The sequence below is a fragment of the Argopecten irradians genome, chromosome 9 (genome assembly GCF_041381155.1).
Source record: "Argopecten irradians isolate NY chromosome 9, Ai_NY, whole genome shotgun sequence".
NCBI lineage: Eukaryota > Metazoa > Mollusca > Bivalvia > Pectinida > Pectinidae > Argopecten > Argopecten irradians.
The window spans coordinates 19,146,152-19,162,322 of record NC_091142.1 but is presented as its reverse complement, the minus strand read 5'-3'; the positions used below and the strand labels follow the sequence as shown (position 1 = coordinate 19,162,322).

Here is a 16,171-nt window from a genome sequence, read left to right as displayed (position 1 = left end):
CGATTCCAAAGTTGTTATTGTAGATAACTTGCTCCAGGTTACGTTAATATTTGTCGCCCCTGTTCCAGGATTATTTTAATATTTTTTGTTTAATAGTTACCCTGTCCCAGGGTTTAATCTACAGTTCATATCATGTACCAGGTGATATTTCCCGAACCGGGATTTAGTTAATTTTAGGGTACAATTTTATGGTTTCAAGCTAAAATGCATTTATTTCATCTAACACATACCGCTATTGTTTAAAAATGTGTTATGCATTTGAGATTGAAGTTGAATAATAGTAGTATATAATCTACAATAGAATATCTTATTCCCATTGTAGCTTTTCACTACATTTACAAGATGCCCATGATCAACAATAAACAAAACATTGAAACAAGTCGAATGTGTTGGATTATGGATTCTTATTGTGGTTAACTGCCATAACACGTGTAATTGTTTCAATAAGTTTCAGATGTATGGTATACATTTACTGAGTTGTAACTAATTTCGTATGCTTAAATAGACTTCTAGTAAATGCTAGTTTATTCAAATGTTGCAAATTGTGTGCGCAACATTTCCCAACAAAAGTCTAACAGTGGCATATCCGTACGCGTAACTGTGGTTTGCCATTAACACTCTTAGCAAAGTTTCATTAGATCTGGGTTGGGAGATCACTTCTACTACAAAAACTCTATGTAGGTGTACGTTATGTAATTTGCCTCTGTGCTGCCTTCTCGAAAGGTACGTCTTGGCTTATATGTACCTGTTGTATGTTAACTGTTAATAATATGGAGGGTTTCATAGGCAATTGTTCATGGTTTTTCGTTCTTTAGAGTTTATAATTAGTGTTCTTCACCATTCGTGGGATAATCTCTTATGGAGGTTCACGGTGTTACAATCATTCGAATAGATTGTAAAATAATTGATAAATATCTTGGGTATGTATATAGGGTATTATGGGATTTAAATGTTACTTGGGATATTATAAGGTATTTTACCATGCATGCTTCAAGTTAACAAATAAATATTTTGTTTTGGGCCATTTTATAAAATGATTTCACTACAACGTTATGAACTGTAGATATGAACGAAAACGAATTTGTCGTAGAGAAAGATTGCTGTGAAAATATAGTGTGTATATACATGTTTATTATTTCTTGATCGTATTCGAAACGTTCATTTTAATATTAGAAAATCAGGTACACGTAAATAAATATATAATTAACTTGTGAAAATTGATCATAGAGCATGCGAAAAATATATTCGGTTTTAGATGTTAACTGTCACAAATGACTATATTGTTAAAATTTGACTTGAAAATGTGACGTTTCCAGTCGTCAAACAACATATGGTTGGGATATAGTAAATAATTTATTTTGTTCCTGCTTCCGCTGCTCCTTTCAGTTCAAAGCAGCAAAAACATATTCGTATTTTACCTATTAACATAAATGAAAAATTGATCCCAAACTCACCTTCTGATTAAATGAACAGCTCTTTTGTATCTAGAAAGGAAATACGAATTAAAGAACGAGATAAGAAAATATCGTAAGTGCTTTTTTATAATTTAGTTATACATAAACTTTTAACAACAACATATTTTATCTTTGAACCTTCAGTGTGAAATATCTCTAAAATATTTAAGTAATTGTTTCCATTATCATGAAGCATATACGTGAACAATTATATAGACCAACATAGAAATTTGGCTCTCTGTATAATTGATCAGGCTCCGGCTTCACCTACGCCTGCATACGAAATATGCTTATAATATTAGCATCTATGATTTTTTTTATGGATTAAATTCTAAGTATTTCTTTTTTTTGAAAAATATGAAAATGAAATAACAATCAGTCACCCACTATGATGAAACTAGAATATTAAGTGAGCAAATTAAAGAGATTAATTCTTTTTACACCATGGATGGAGTTATGATCAAATGTAATATACAGTAGTGCATATATATATATATACATATATATTAAGCAATGTCATGAAGATGTAGATAAGTGTTATTAAGTGTGTACAATTTGTAATGTTACGTTTGTAAGGGTATATGTGTTAAAGTGTGTGTGTAAGGGGTGTGTGTATGTGTGTGTGTATGTATGTATGTATGTATGTATGTATGTATGTATGTATGTATTATGTATGTATGTATGTATGTATGTATGTATGTATGTATGTATGTATGTATGTATGTATGTATGTATGTATGTATGTATGTATGTATGTATGTATGTATGTATGTATGTATGTATGTATGTATGTATGTATGTATGTATGTATGTATGTATGTATGTATGTATGTATGTATGTATGTATGTATGTATGTATGTATGTATGTATGTATGTATGTATGTATGTATGTATGTATGTATGTATGTATGTATGGTGGTGTGTGTGTGTTGTGTGTGTGTGTGTGTGTGTGTGTGTGTGTGTGTGTGTGTGTGTGTGTGTGTGTGTATGTATGTATGTATGTATGTATGTATGTATGTATGTATGTATGTATGTATGTATGTATGTGCATATGCATTGTACATGTATGTATGCATGCGTGTGGTATATATGCACATGGGTGTATTTGTCTTATATACACTGCATGTATCTGTATTTTTTCAGGAAAAAGGAAAAGAAAAGAAAATGTTCGGAGTAAAAATTTAGTATTCTCAATTCTGAGTGGAAAAAAATATATAGACTGCTGACCAAAATAATCATACGTCACAAGAGTGCGATAAACATTAACAGTCATCTGACTAAATACAATACCACATATCGTAGAAATAAAATACACAGAGAAACATTCTCAACACAATGTATTCATATTATTTGATCCTAATTTTTATTTCATATCTTTACTCGATACATGCGTGTCTTACTGTAATCAAAATTATTTCCGTTGCAGAATGAATTTGCCTTTTCATGCTCGTTTGTATTCGGTACGTCTTGTTTTGCAAGTTAGAATCATACGATTCGTCTGAATCTATGTTTGTCAAAATCATCCTATTGTTGGCCATTTTTACTTGCTCGGGAACTGCTCGAAAGATAATTGTGGAAAGACGTGGACAGTGTATATATCAAGGACAATAAATTTATCTTATCGTTTATCGCTATCTACAAATTACACCTCGGCCCCATATCTTGTTGTTGTGTAATGTAACCATCTTTATATTATAACCTACACGATTTCATGTTTATTACTTAGGATTATCTATTATGATATTTTAAAATCGTGTCTTTTCTAAAGTCCTGGTTCTCCTTCCACACATTAATCACTAATTTCATGATGTCGCTTCGTTTCTCTCCGCCAGGACAGAAATAATATTTTGGTAAATGCATGCAGTTAGAAACAGTACTAAAACACTTGTGTTCCTTGCTTTTCCTACTGTCAAGCTTTTGTTAGAATACTATATTTGAATTAAGTTAAAGAAGTTATTGAAAGGCACAAAAGGAAAATTGATGTACAAAAAATATTATGCAAACATTATTAATTAGGATGAACAGATACACATTATACCCTCGTGACGTCAACAAAAACGCTGCTTCTCAGTAAAATTTATACCCCAATTTCAGAAACTAGACTGGTATTATTTTATATGACACCACAAACAATGGTGTTAGCTTTGAAATAATCGTTGTTTTTTTTCTAATTTTCTACTTATATCAATCACTCTCGATGGCCCGGATGTAAGCGCGCGAGGGGTCTTAGTGTGGGAGGAAACCGGAGTGCCCGGAGAAAACCCACGTAATCAGGCAGGTGACCCCTGACCTTTTCGCGTCCAAGCGGGGATCGAACCCCGGCCGGCTAGGTAAAAAGCGAGAAAACCTTTTTTGGCATCTCATTTTAACTTATTTTCACATAACTTTCATATTTCAGCCAGTGCTTTACAAATATCACTACCCCATATTTGCATATGTTTGGAACCACGTGTTTATCTTCGGCTTACAGGTGTCATAATTGTGTGGTTGTTCAATATGGTGTTCATTTCACACGGTTAAGTTATTTTAAACGTTTAAGCTTGTACGTTTTGTACCTTATAAAAACAGTTACACGCGGAAAACAAATCCATGACATCATGTACATATCAGTCACTCTTAATAGCCTATCGTATGTCTCCGTTGGTGATACGGTTGACCTCCGCATCATCATTTGTTTGTAACGGATACGTTGATGCGACAAACATCATACAAGGACACAACATATTTATTCGTCTTCGGTACCGCAATATTACTGGACACGAACGATAAGCATGGGTCATAAAACTGTAAAAGGACAGAAATTAATCGATAGACCCGTTCAAAGCATTCAAGAAATATGTTGGTGATATTTTTTAAACAAACATACTTTATAAGGCTAGCAGGAAGCCACGACTACTTACAGTAGGTCTAGAATATTTCATTGCGATAAGACCGATGCTAATGTACACAAGTTTATGAGGAAAAAATAATCTATCAAGTAGTTTCATTGACTCCAACTTCAATGCAAATTGAAATATGTGTTAACATCTAAATTATGAGGTCAATTCTGACAAAAACCATTACTGAAAATTCGATATTTCTAACAAGGGCCCAATGGGCCCAAATCGCTCACCTGCAATCTGGTAATCATGCATGGTTCATACTTAACAAATAGAGTAAATAAGAATTTATATCATCCCTAAGCACATTAAAGGCCCCTTTGCCTCTTGGTTATTAAAAAGAGGTTGTTTAAAGATTTTAGCCTATTTGACCCTTGTGACCTCGAATGAAGGTCAAGGTCATTCATTTGAACAAATTTGGTAGCCCTTGATCCCAGCATGCCACAGGCCAATATCAGGTCCCTGTGTCTCTTGGTTATCAAGAAGAAGTTATTTAAAAATTTAAGCCTTTTTGACCCCTGTGACATTGAATCAAGGTCAAGGTCATTCATTTGAACAAATTTGGTAGCCCTTTATCCCAGCATGTCACATGCCAAATATCAAGTCTCTAGGTCTCTTGGTTATTAAGAAGAAGTTGTTTAATGATTTTCACCTATTTGATCCCTGTGATCTTGAATGAAGGTCAAGGTCATTCATTTGGACAAACTTGGTAGCCTTCTATCCCAGTATGTCACAGGCCTAATATAAGGTCCCTAGGCGTCTTGGTTATTAAGAAGAAGTCATCTAAATCTTTTAGCCTATTTGATTCATGTGACCTTGAATGGAAGTCAATGTCATTCATTTGAACAAACTTTGTAGCACTTCATCTCAACATGTCCCATGCCCAATATTAAGTCTCTAGCCCTCTTGGTTATTAAAAAGAAATCGTTTAAAGATTGTAGCCTATTTGACCCCTGTGACCTTGCATGAAGGTCAAGGACATTTATTTCAACAAACTTTGTTGTTTTTTATTCCAGCATGTCACATGCCCAATATCAGGTATCTAGCCCTCTTGGTTAAGGAGAAGTCGTTTAAAGATTGTAGCCTATTTGACGCCTGTGACCTTGAATGAAGGTCAAGGTCATTCATTTGAACAAGCTTTGTAGACCTTCATTTTATCATGTTACAGGCCAATATCAGGTCTCTAGCCCTCTTGGTTATTAAGGAGGAGTCGTTTAAAAGATTTAAGCCTTTTTGAACCCTGAGACCTTGAATGAAAGTCAAGGTAATTCATTTGAACAAACTTGGTAGCCCTCTATCCCAGTATGGCACAGGCCTAACATCAGGTTCCTAGGCCTCTTGGTTATGAAGCAAAAGTCTTAACAAGATATTTCAGCCTATTTGACCCCTGTGACATTTTATGAAGGTCAAGGTCATTCATTTGAACAAACTTTGTAGCCCTTTATCCCAGCATGTCACAGGCCAAATTTCAGGTATCTCGGCCTCTCGGTTATATAGAAGAAGTCTGTTAAAGATTTTCACCTATTTGACCCCTGTGACCTTAAATGAAGGTCAAGGTCATTCCTTTGAACAAACTTGGTAGCCCTTCATACCAGCATGCTATAAGTCAAATTTCAGGACTCTAGGTCTCCAAGTTTTGGAAAAGAAGTTGTTTAAATGGAAAAGTTGACGCCGGACGGACGGACGGCCGGACGACGGACGGACGACGGACGCTGCACCATAGCATAAGCTCACTTGCCCTTCGGGCAGGTGAGCTAATAAGGCCAAAAAGGTAGTATTAATCATAATAATGACTGTCTCAGATATCTGAGACATTAAGCAAAGATAATAAATAACAAAGTAATATATCAAATCGCAATATACATGCAGTTAGATAAGTAAGCGTTGTTGACAGGAAACTGCTTTAAGAAACTTACGTATTATACACGGAACTGTAAAAGAAACAAAAAATATATTCAAAGGATTTTCATTAAATAGAGTAATTGAGACAATAAGTATTATCTAAAAGTAATTCTTTTCTGTTCTTTGAGAAAAAAACAAACATGTTAAAAAAGTACTGAAATATTGGTTTGATAATGATGACTTTTAGAGCACCAAAATAGGATGTGGGAACGTAATATTTGGATAAAAAGTAAATAACAGCAGGTTTTGTCAAATCACGTCCCAGTCATATTTGTTGTTATATAATTATGTGTTTACTGGCTATCGTTGTTACCTCCGTAGGATGACATAGTTAGAGCATAGAACCACACAGTCTATGGTGTTATTACTTTTGGTCGTCTCTATTTGATAGTGTTTGATAATTAAATTTTGCTTGTTACGAGCATTTTCATTGGCATAAAAATTTACTTTATCAGCCCATAAAGGAAAAAATGCCGTCGCCGTTTGTTACAATGCTTCTGATTGGCTGAGATGACAGCGTAATGATTTCAGAGTCCCAAAATGAATTTTGAATATTGAAGAGATTATCTTTAGTAAATTGAATTATAAGGATTAATTTAGATATATTTTTTTTAAGTTATGGAGATATAACACAAAAATCTGAGTGTACTCTCATCATAAACCGTTATTTAGAGTACACTCAGATTTTTGTGTCATATCTCCATAACATAAAAAATCCATTCAGGTTAATCCTTAGGAAATGTTAATATTGGGTTCCTTTGTATTAAATGGTGTTATTTACCTTGGAATGTTGTTCATCCATTATTATAATGTGCGGTATAAACATGCATAAATTTTACTGGTCTCTAATTGTTTATATCAATTTATGTATGTTATATCAATTCCATATACAAACATTTATATGATGTATTTGGAAGGTATTTAGGTTTGATGTACGTCTATTTAACTTTATATAACTAATAAGAAGTTATTGTATTGAAGCCAATTTGTAGCTACGTTTTGAATAAGATAGGAATTAATGTGTGAATGAGTAAATGAATGTATCGACTGTGTGATAATGTTTTCGCAGCAAAACAATTTATGCTGTCCTCGCTCGTCCCACGTTACAGGTTACTCAACAAATGATTTATACTGTTCAATTAAGATTTTGATAAATATTCTTCTACATTGTCATACTTAACTTGACATATGAATATATTTATGAATATATATCAATGGTATGAAATTGATAGTTTGTTCCTCATTACACGTATATACATGTAAGAGTAGCATGACTCTTAACACTGAAACAAATTAATTTTGCTGTTATTATGCAAGGGATAAAATTAAGAAAGAAACATTCGTGATGTTACCAACACATGTCCCTGCTGTTATGGCATGCTACTTTCAAACATGACATTACAGTATTATCACCTTGTGATATATTGCATGCCTATATATCACTTATTAGGCGCATTTGAACATAACTACGTTAATAAAACATGTGGCTGTATCATATGTATGCCAAGGTGAAACAGACTCGATGTCTCTGCTATCTGCTATAGACATTATTAAACACTATGGCCACATGATATCGATATAGTAACACATATATCTTGTGTGCTACATACAGACTATTTACCGGTGATGTAGTTAGGAATCAAACGCGCCCAGTTACAAACGTTCAAATGACGACAATTTTATTATTTCGTCTGCTGTGTTCATCGTTTATTGATAAGGGGTAAATACACGATAAGAGTATATACATTCAAAAATCAAGAAACAAAATTTATAGCCTACAGATAGTAAATTGTTGCTTACGCCAAAACATGACATGCATGGTAATGAAACTTTTGATAAACGGACCTAATTTATGTTGGTTTATATTTAGTTTATTTGTACATCACTGAACATCACAATAAAAAAATAAAACAGTTGCCTCGTGTATTATCAGCTAACAGTCAAAATAGTTCCCCCTACGGCCTCGATAAAACAGTTCGCATGGTCGGTACTAACACCTCAGGAAAGCACTTGAGGCTGTAAGCTGATAAGGCATGAAACAACTGTAGATAAAGTAACGTCAGTAAGGCTTATATCATATTTGCCGTAATGAGTGTTGTTTTCAACAATCATAACAACAGTTTACAAATATATCGTCGGACCTATTTGCTACATGGCTGGCTGGCAAATGAGGTTATAATTAGTAGGACAGTTTACATGGTGAGACTTTTATCGTTGTATGGTTGTGGCAGTTATTTAATGTTCACTGCACAATGAAACACCATTATGTGTAACAAAGCGTGATGTCATTCAATATATTATAATTAATAGTATACTTACTCATTATATCTGTTCAGCAATTGTCTGAAAATATCAAACGAAAACATTAAATTCGACATTTAAAATAGCCTTTTAGCAAACTACAAAAGTATATACACTAAGGTACGGTTATGACACACCTCAGGGGATCACCAAACCCACTTCGTTATAAAAAAACGATCGATATAGACATATTGAAAATATCGTATATGAACCTTGACGGGGAATGAAAATGGCTCCGTTATAACCACGACTCCGTTATCAGCGTGATCGTTATAAACATGTTTTCTTGTATGCATACCAAGGAAACAGTAATTAACACTAAACAGTGACATAAATGATAAAACAAATATGTATTCGCACAACTAATATTAAGATTGATAGAGTAATACATATCACACCCGACATTACATCACGCATGGAAATGCATTAAAATATAACGACGTCGATTAATATATGATCAATTGGTAGAAAACTGTATACAGTAAAACACACTTACAACGAGTCCATGGTGATAACGTAGCCATTTGATTCCCCAGGGTTACCATAATATGTCTATAATATTACGAACTATGCTTATAACAAAGTGATTTTGTTGGTCCCGAGAGTTTCGTTATAACCATATTTCACTGCATACTGAATTGAGTAGTAATGCATGTTATCGTGCCATAATTTGCATCTTGTTAATGTAACAAAATGGGTTGATAATGAGAATCAGCTTAACACGTACATATACCAAATTTAATAATATGAGAAAGTAAAAAAAAAAACCAATAGATTGATCGGTAGGAATATGTGATTGTCAGTAGCAGGAGAATATGTTAAATGCTGTACGCTGCATCACTTAATCTGCCAGCTTGGGAGATGATACGCGAGGAACGAAAAGACGGATCCAGACTAATAGTGTATCAAGGCGGTCAGAGGGGTGAGGCCATCATGATTGCGCAGCAAACCATGAGATTTGGGGGTATATGGGGATTAGATAAGTTGTTCGGTAAGGCCAGCACCTGCCTTTTTGATATGTGCAAAAAGTGGCTAGGTAGATTAGGTGTTAGAAAGTTAGATATACTGTGGCTTTATGTGTTCTGAGAGAGATTTGTGTCAGCAAGAGAGAGAGAGAGAGAGAGAGAGAGAGAGAGAGAGAGACGCCAGGATGTAAGGAACAAAGAAACATTTCCAGGACGGGGGTCTGTGGGTTACGAAGAGTCGGGCATTAAGCGGAGAAAGACCTAGAGTAGGTAAAGGGATGTAAACAACGCGAAGTACAAAACAAACTCTTTAATTTTTCTTTCTTTGTTGTTGTTTTTTCGGTTTTTTATTTATTATTCTTTATTTTTTCTTAAATAATTATTTGGTAAGAAAAATAAGCATACCTTCGAAGAATCTCTTCCATGTTATTTAACCTATAAAATAAATCAAAATAAAGAAATGATAAATCGATAACATGTACTTTAGTTTTGAAAATATTTATATCTTGGTGAATACATATAGACTTATATTAGTTACAAAACATCATCTCGAATAACAATGGCGAATCAGATACGGTGAATAGGCAATAGGGTAGTGCTGATTATTCCTCGTCTCAGCAAATTTTATATCGTTGAATATTTTCTTGCACGGAAAACAGATTTAGCCAAAATTTATACAACGGTAAATGATATGAATAGGATATAAAGTGTTCAGGTCATATACCATTTTTGAATAATTATCAACTAAATAACAAGTAAATAAATCAAATTATGTCCTTATCTATTTATGTAATGCTAACTCCGTATTGAATCAGATAACATAATGTCAGCTAGCTTTGCCATGATAAAATTAAAACTTGTAATTCAAGAAACTTGCTGGTTATTCCAATATCTTTTTCAAAAGCTCTTAGATTTCACAAAAAAAACACATTTTTTTCAAAATATCTTAATGTTAATTGAAACAAATCACTAATAATGAGTCACATGACAAAATACCGTATTTTCTCAGAATACGAGATTTCCGAGTTACCGATTTCCGTACGGTTTTTGTGTTTAGTTATGACGTACGTCACGTGACTTTGCAAAAAAGTTCTGGTACCCCACTTCCGGTCCTACTTGTTTACATTGGAAACTCCTGTCAAAATGCCGTCTGCGAACCGCTGGTGTGTTGCCGAAGGCTGTTATTCCGCAGATTGTAAAAGAGGGAAGTATGGTTTTATGAGCGGCATTGGATTTTTTCCATTTCCATCTCAAAAGAAAGCGCCGAAAGCCCGAAAACGATGGTTGGAGCTGTTGCGAAGAGAGGACTATGACCCAAATAAACGGCACAGACTGTGTTCTCGTCATTTTGTTGACGGCAAACCCACAGATAACCACCCATATCCCGAACTATTTGCTTATAATAATTATAAACAGTCATGCAATCCAAGATCAGCACGTTTACTCAGCAAATTTAGAAGGTGTAGGGATGAAGAGAACCCGACAAAGCACACAGCGACAAATACATGTACAGATCGTACCGAGGAGATGCCAATGGCCATGATGCTTGTTGACTTTCCAGATACTGATGAGGTATACAGGGCCAATTTATTCTAATCACAATCAATATCAACCATGTGTTTACTTGCATGATAAGTTAATTCTAAATTCAAGGAAAATAAAAAGATGTATTTGTTGTCCTGAGTACCTGTTTATTTATAGTGAACAAATAAACATGTTCACATTTTTAATACAATTAATGCTGCCCTCACCAAATAATCTTTTACTATAATGCATAATGTATTGTACTATGCACATTAAACACTAAGTATAGTATCCATATTTGAACTAAAATATGATAAATCCACAGTGAAAGCATCATTAACCAAAAGCAATATCCAACTTTACTGACATCACCATTATGTCAACTTTTTTTGGAGGTTGGTCACAAGATATTTATCCCTGTAATAAATGAAGAAATAGTTCATAGACCTCATAGATTCCACAGAAAGATGGTAATAATAAAACTTGAAAGTTATCACTAATATATTGATTTGATGATAATAATAGGAGATGGCTTTTTAAGTTGGAATAACTTATGACTGATCCTTTTGTGACTGTTTATACGACAAATATGTTGAAAGTTAACATTCTCAATAGAACACAGCCTATATAAGATAAAATAATTTAGTAGAAGCATACCAACAATATATTCCCAAGCATTTAGAAAAACTTATTTCCCTTTAAAAAACATAGTACATGTATACACAAATGGATGTGGAAGTGACAAAAATGTGACTAAATATTAGATGATAAATTGTCAGTTTAAATGTTTCACATCATGTTCTTTTCTTACAATATTTGTGTATATATTACATGTATGCATACACATGTTTGATAATAAAAAAGATATTGCATGTTTTATTATCCTAAAATTGGAATCATATCACTTAAAGTGTAATGATGGACCATGTATATCAGAAGTCTAGAGATGATGTGCATGATGCTTGTGTCCAAACTACCATAACTATGGAAGACATGAAAATAGCTGATAAAAAAACTAAAGTACTTAGAGGATATTGAGGAAGAAAACATGAGGCCACCTGATAACTCAGTCTAATGAAACATCATTGCTAATTCTCAACACATTGTTTGGTAAAGATTGGGTGCATTTATAGCTGAATAATAATTTACATATACCAGGTATATGGAATTTGACCAAATCTTTCAAATCAAAGTTCATGGCAAATATATATTTAAAAGTGGATAAATAGCACTTGATGATAAATACAAAATAGTTCAATATTTCAGCGAAATGCAGCAACAATATATTAAGGATGAAGCACCGCTGATAAAATATACATACAAGCATATATAATCAACAGATTTTTGTGATGAACATTATGATTTTGCATTAATTAAATTACCTGCAAATCCATTGTAACTATTTCAATGTTATGTTTATTTTGTAGGAATTCTGAAGAAAGCATCTCCAGTTCTCAATTACTGGTCTGGACAGGGAAGCTGTAATCTGCCCCTTTATCATGAAGACCCTGGGAGAAAAAAGACTGGCCCTCGTAGAAAACTTACTATGTTACATGAATTTCTTAGTCAGGCTGAGGTTGGCTTTGCTTACCTTTGTCATTGCTGATATGTTCAATGTGTCCAACAGTAGAGTTTCACAATTTTTTTATTACATGGATGAATTTTATGTATGTTATATTTTGTCCACTTTTAAAGTGGCCATCATCAAACAGTATCAAGAAATATATGCCCAGATAATTTAAGGAAACCTTCCCCAATACAACTATCATAATTGACTGCACAGAATGTTTCATAGAAAAACCAAAATCACCTACTGCACAGTCACAGACATACAGCACATACAAACACAGAAACACTTATAAAGCTCTGCTAGGAATTAGTCCATCGGGTGCGTTTATCTATGTGTCAGATTTGTGGGGCGGAAACACATCTGATAGATACATAACAATGAATAGTGACTTCCTTGATCATTTGAGGCCTGGGGATGAGGTCATGGCTGACCGAGGCGTTTTGATAAGAGATCTTTTACTTGAAAGACATGCCACATTAAACATTCTTCCATTCACCAGAAAACGTAATTGGGGAAAAGGGAAACGCCTAAATGCAAGTGATGTTTCCAAAACTAAAAAAATTGCCCGTCTAAGAATACATGTAGAGAGGCCTATAGAGAGACTAAAAAAAATCCATATGCTTTCTGATACTATGCCATTAAAAGTGAAACCTCTGGCCAACCAAATGTTGAAAGTGTGTGCATTCTTTTGCAATTTACAGAAACCACTTGTGAAAAAGTAGGTACCAGTGTATATCAATATCTAAACAAGTACAGTGTATAATATGTACAACTGTGGATATGTACAACTAGTGGATATAGTATATAAAACAAGAGGCCCATGGGCCTTAACGGTCACCTGAGTTGACAGGATGTGTACTCATAGATATTGCTTTAATTTGAATACATTTGTAGATAGCGTAGTTTACATTAATCAGGCTCATCTGGCAACAGAAGTATATCAAAATCAAATAAACATCAAAGGTCCTTAGACTATTTTTCATTACAGTATATTTCTGGACAAATGTGAACTTGATAAGCTCTGTGTAATGATTGCATGAGCTCCAATTCTATGTAAAGCAGTACTAGCTATAGATTGCAAAAGGGGCCAACTCAATGAAAATTGACGGATTGCCAGCTGTCAATCAAACCGCAAGTGACTTTGTATTTTGTATTGTGTGTGCTACGATGTTTGATCCGACATTGAAAAGAAACACGTGCGTTTGTGAGCACGAGGCGTTGCTATATTACACCTGGCGATCGGTCAATGGATTGTCATACATTTTTTTTTGTGTTTGGTGGATGGACTGATGAATATACCTAACAATCATGTGATTTTTTTCTTCAGAAAATACGAGATTTGAAATATTATTGAAAAAAATGGTGATATTTACTAATAAAACCTTTTATTAATAAATATCTGGATTTTGAAATAATTTTTCAAATATCGTATTTTTTTGAAAAATCATGACAATGTGGTAGATTGTAGGATAATAGCTCCTCAAGGTAATCCGGTTGTCTCTACTATTAAAATCTCACATGTCCTTAAATGACTGATTAACAGGATGAAAAAAATCACAAAACAAACTAAAGTAACATATATTACAAGTAGTAGATACTTTTTATTATTTGAATGCCTTATATTAGTTCAAGAATGCATATTCAAACATGCTTACAGATGATATCTTTTGATGCAAGACTAATGTACTAATTGGAAAAGAATGATAAATAATGTAGTTTTTTAAACATTTTATTATGTATACACATTGTCTTTGTTAAACACAAAACCATAAACGTGTGTATCGACTTAAGCGAAATTAAATCACAAACATTCCAAGCAAAATAAGAATGTATTTTTCCATAAAAAGCCTTGAATACCTTGCTTATGCACCACATACTATTTCCTTCATATCTGAGGTATATTGTAAGCACGAAACATGATGATCACATATGTCTGTCCAAATATTCGGTTTTGGCAAATTTTGATTGCTTTCAGCTATAGTTCCACCCAGATCAGCTTGTTTTATGGAGGGAAGTTTACCGTCCTTTACGGACAGGCCAGTGACACCCTCCATGTATGCTTACCTTGGTGGTACTTTGATTTATGGATCAGACTAGTTAAACTGTAGATAGTATTATCATCATGTAATATGCCCATTGGTAAATGAAAAAAAATATTTCAATAATGTGAGTGCAATCATACAGATATTCGATAACTTTTATATGTATAAATATACACTTTATAATATATCAAGGCTATTGGTCAATTGTACTATTCAGAAATATATCGATTTGTAAATTAATACATTTCAATTTCAATGATGATGTACTATTATACATCATTCCATTTTACAAGACTCATTATACTGAACATTATTATATAATAATATCATAAAAATGTACTGAAAATGATAAACATGATAAAAAATTCTAAGTTCAACCATAATGAGTTAAACAACTTTCATTTAATAATTAGAGGTGTTTTATGTATATTGTACATTATAGCATTTGGTGGTATGAAGTTTCAGATAAATTAATTAACTTATAATTGATTGGTAGTATGTATATCATTAACCATTTCGCTTAGATGCATTTTAAAAATTACATCAAATAATACGAAAGTTTTTAGGGACATGCATGTGTATAAATACTATCCAATTACTGTAGCATGTAAATTGTACACACAAGAATAATGCAAACATTAATTTCTATTCATCAACAAAACAAATTAATATAGTGCAACAGCAGTGCAGAAGATATCAACAGCACTTTTTCTCTAACTTTGTCTTCTGTTAGATGAAAAACATTTCACTTTACAAATGTAGTTGAACATCAATAACTGTATTCTAAATTTTTGATGCATGTTAAGCCATCCTTTTGTGCCACTGTCACTCAACACAGCGGCATATTTCCTCAGGTTTCATCTTCGTTTTAGAATGAAAGTAATTTTCGAATACTTTTTCAACTCTAAAACATTGAGACCCCCATATTTGAGTTCTTACCAATCATATCAAAATATGGTTCATATATCAAACAGTTATAAGTACAAAAAATACTAGAAGAATTTGATAAATTATTAACATTTCACAATTACAGAAACCTATGTAATCCATTTTGAGAGTTAATGGATAGGCTACCTTATAATTTTAAGATGATTACACAGGCTTCTAATAAATTGAGTGGAAACCCTCTCTTATTTAAACCACTCTGTTCTCTACCAAGTATGTTTTGCACCATTCACTCAATGTGAATGGAGCAAAGCATGCCTGATAGAGATTATAGTATTGGCGGGTTTTATTCTTTACTGTAAGTTAATGGCACTGTAAATCATATTATGATCTGACCAGTATGCCTCTAGGACACCATTTTGTATGAATAATGCATTTGTGTAGATATGATTTATTTGTGTGTGGGACTTTGTGGTGTGATCATCAAGAACCTGTTTGCATCTGAATGTGTTTTCCATAAAGTCAAGAAAGGACTTTGCTGGCTTTTGCAGATCAACATTGAAATCCCCCATTATCATAATCGTCTTTTGGGGATCAATATGAGGCAGCAAGTTTGTCTCAACAAAACCCGAGAACATAGAGAATGAA

The 16,171-nt window shown here is 33.3% G+C and overlaps 1 pseudogene; it reads left to right on the top strand.

The window, feature by feature from the left end:
- Positions 1-9,359: 9,359 nt before the first annotated feature.
- LOC138330598 (uncharacterized) lies at positions 9,360-13,318 on the top strand (annotated as a pseudogene).
- Positions 13,319-16,171: the final 2,853 nt, after the last annotated feature.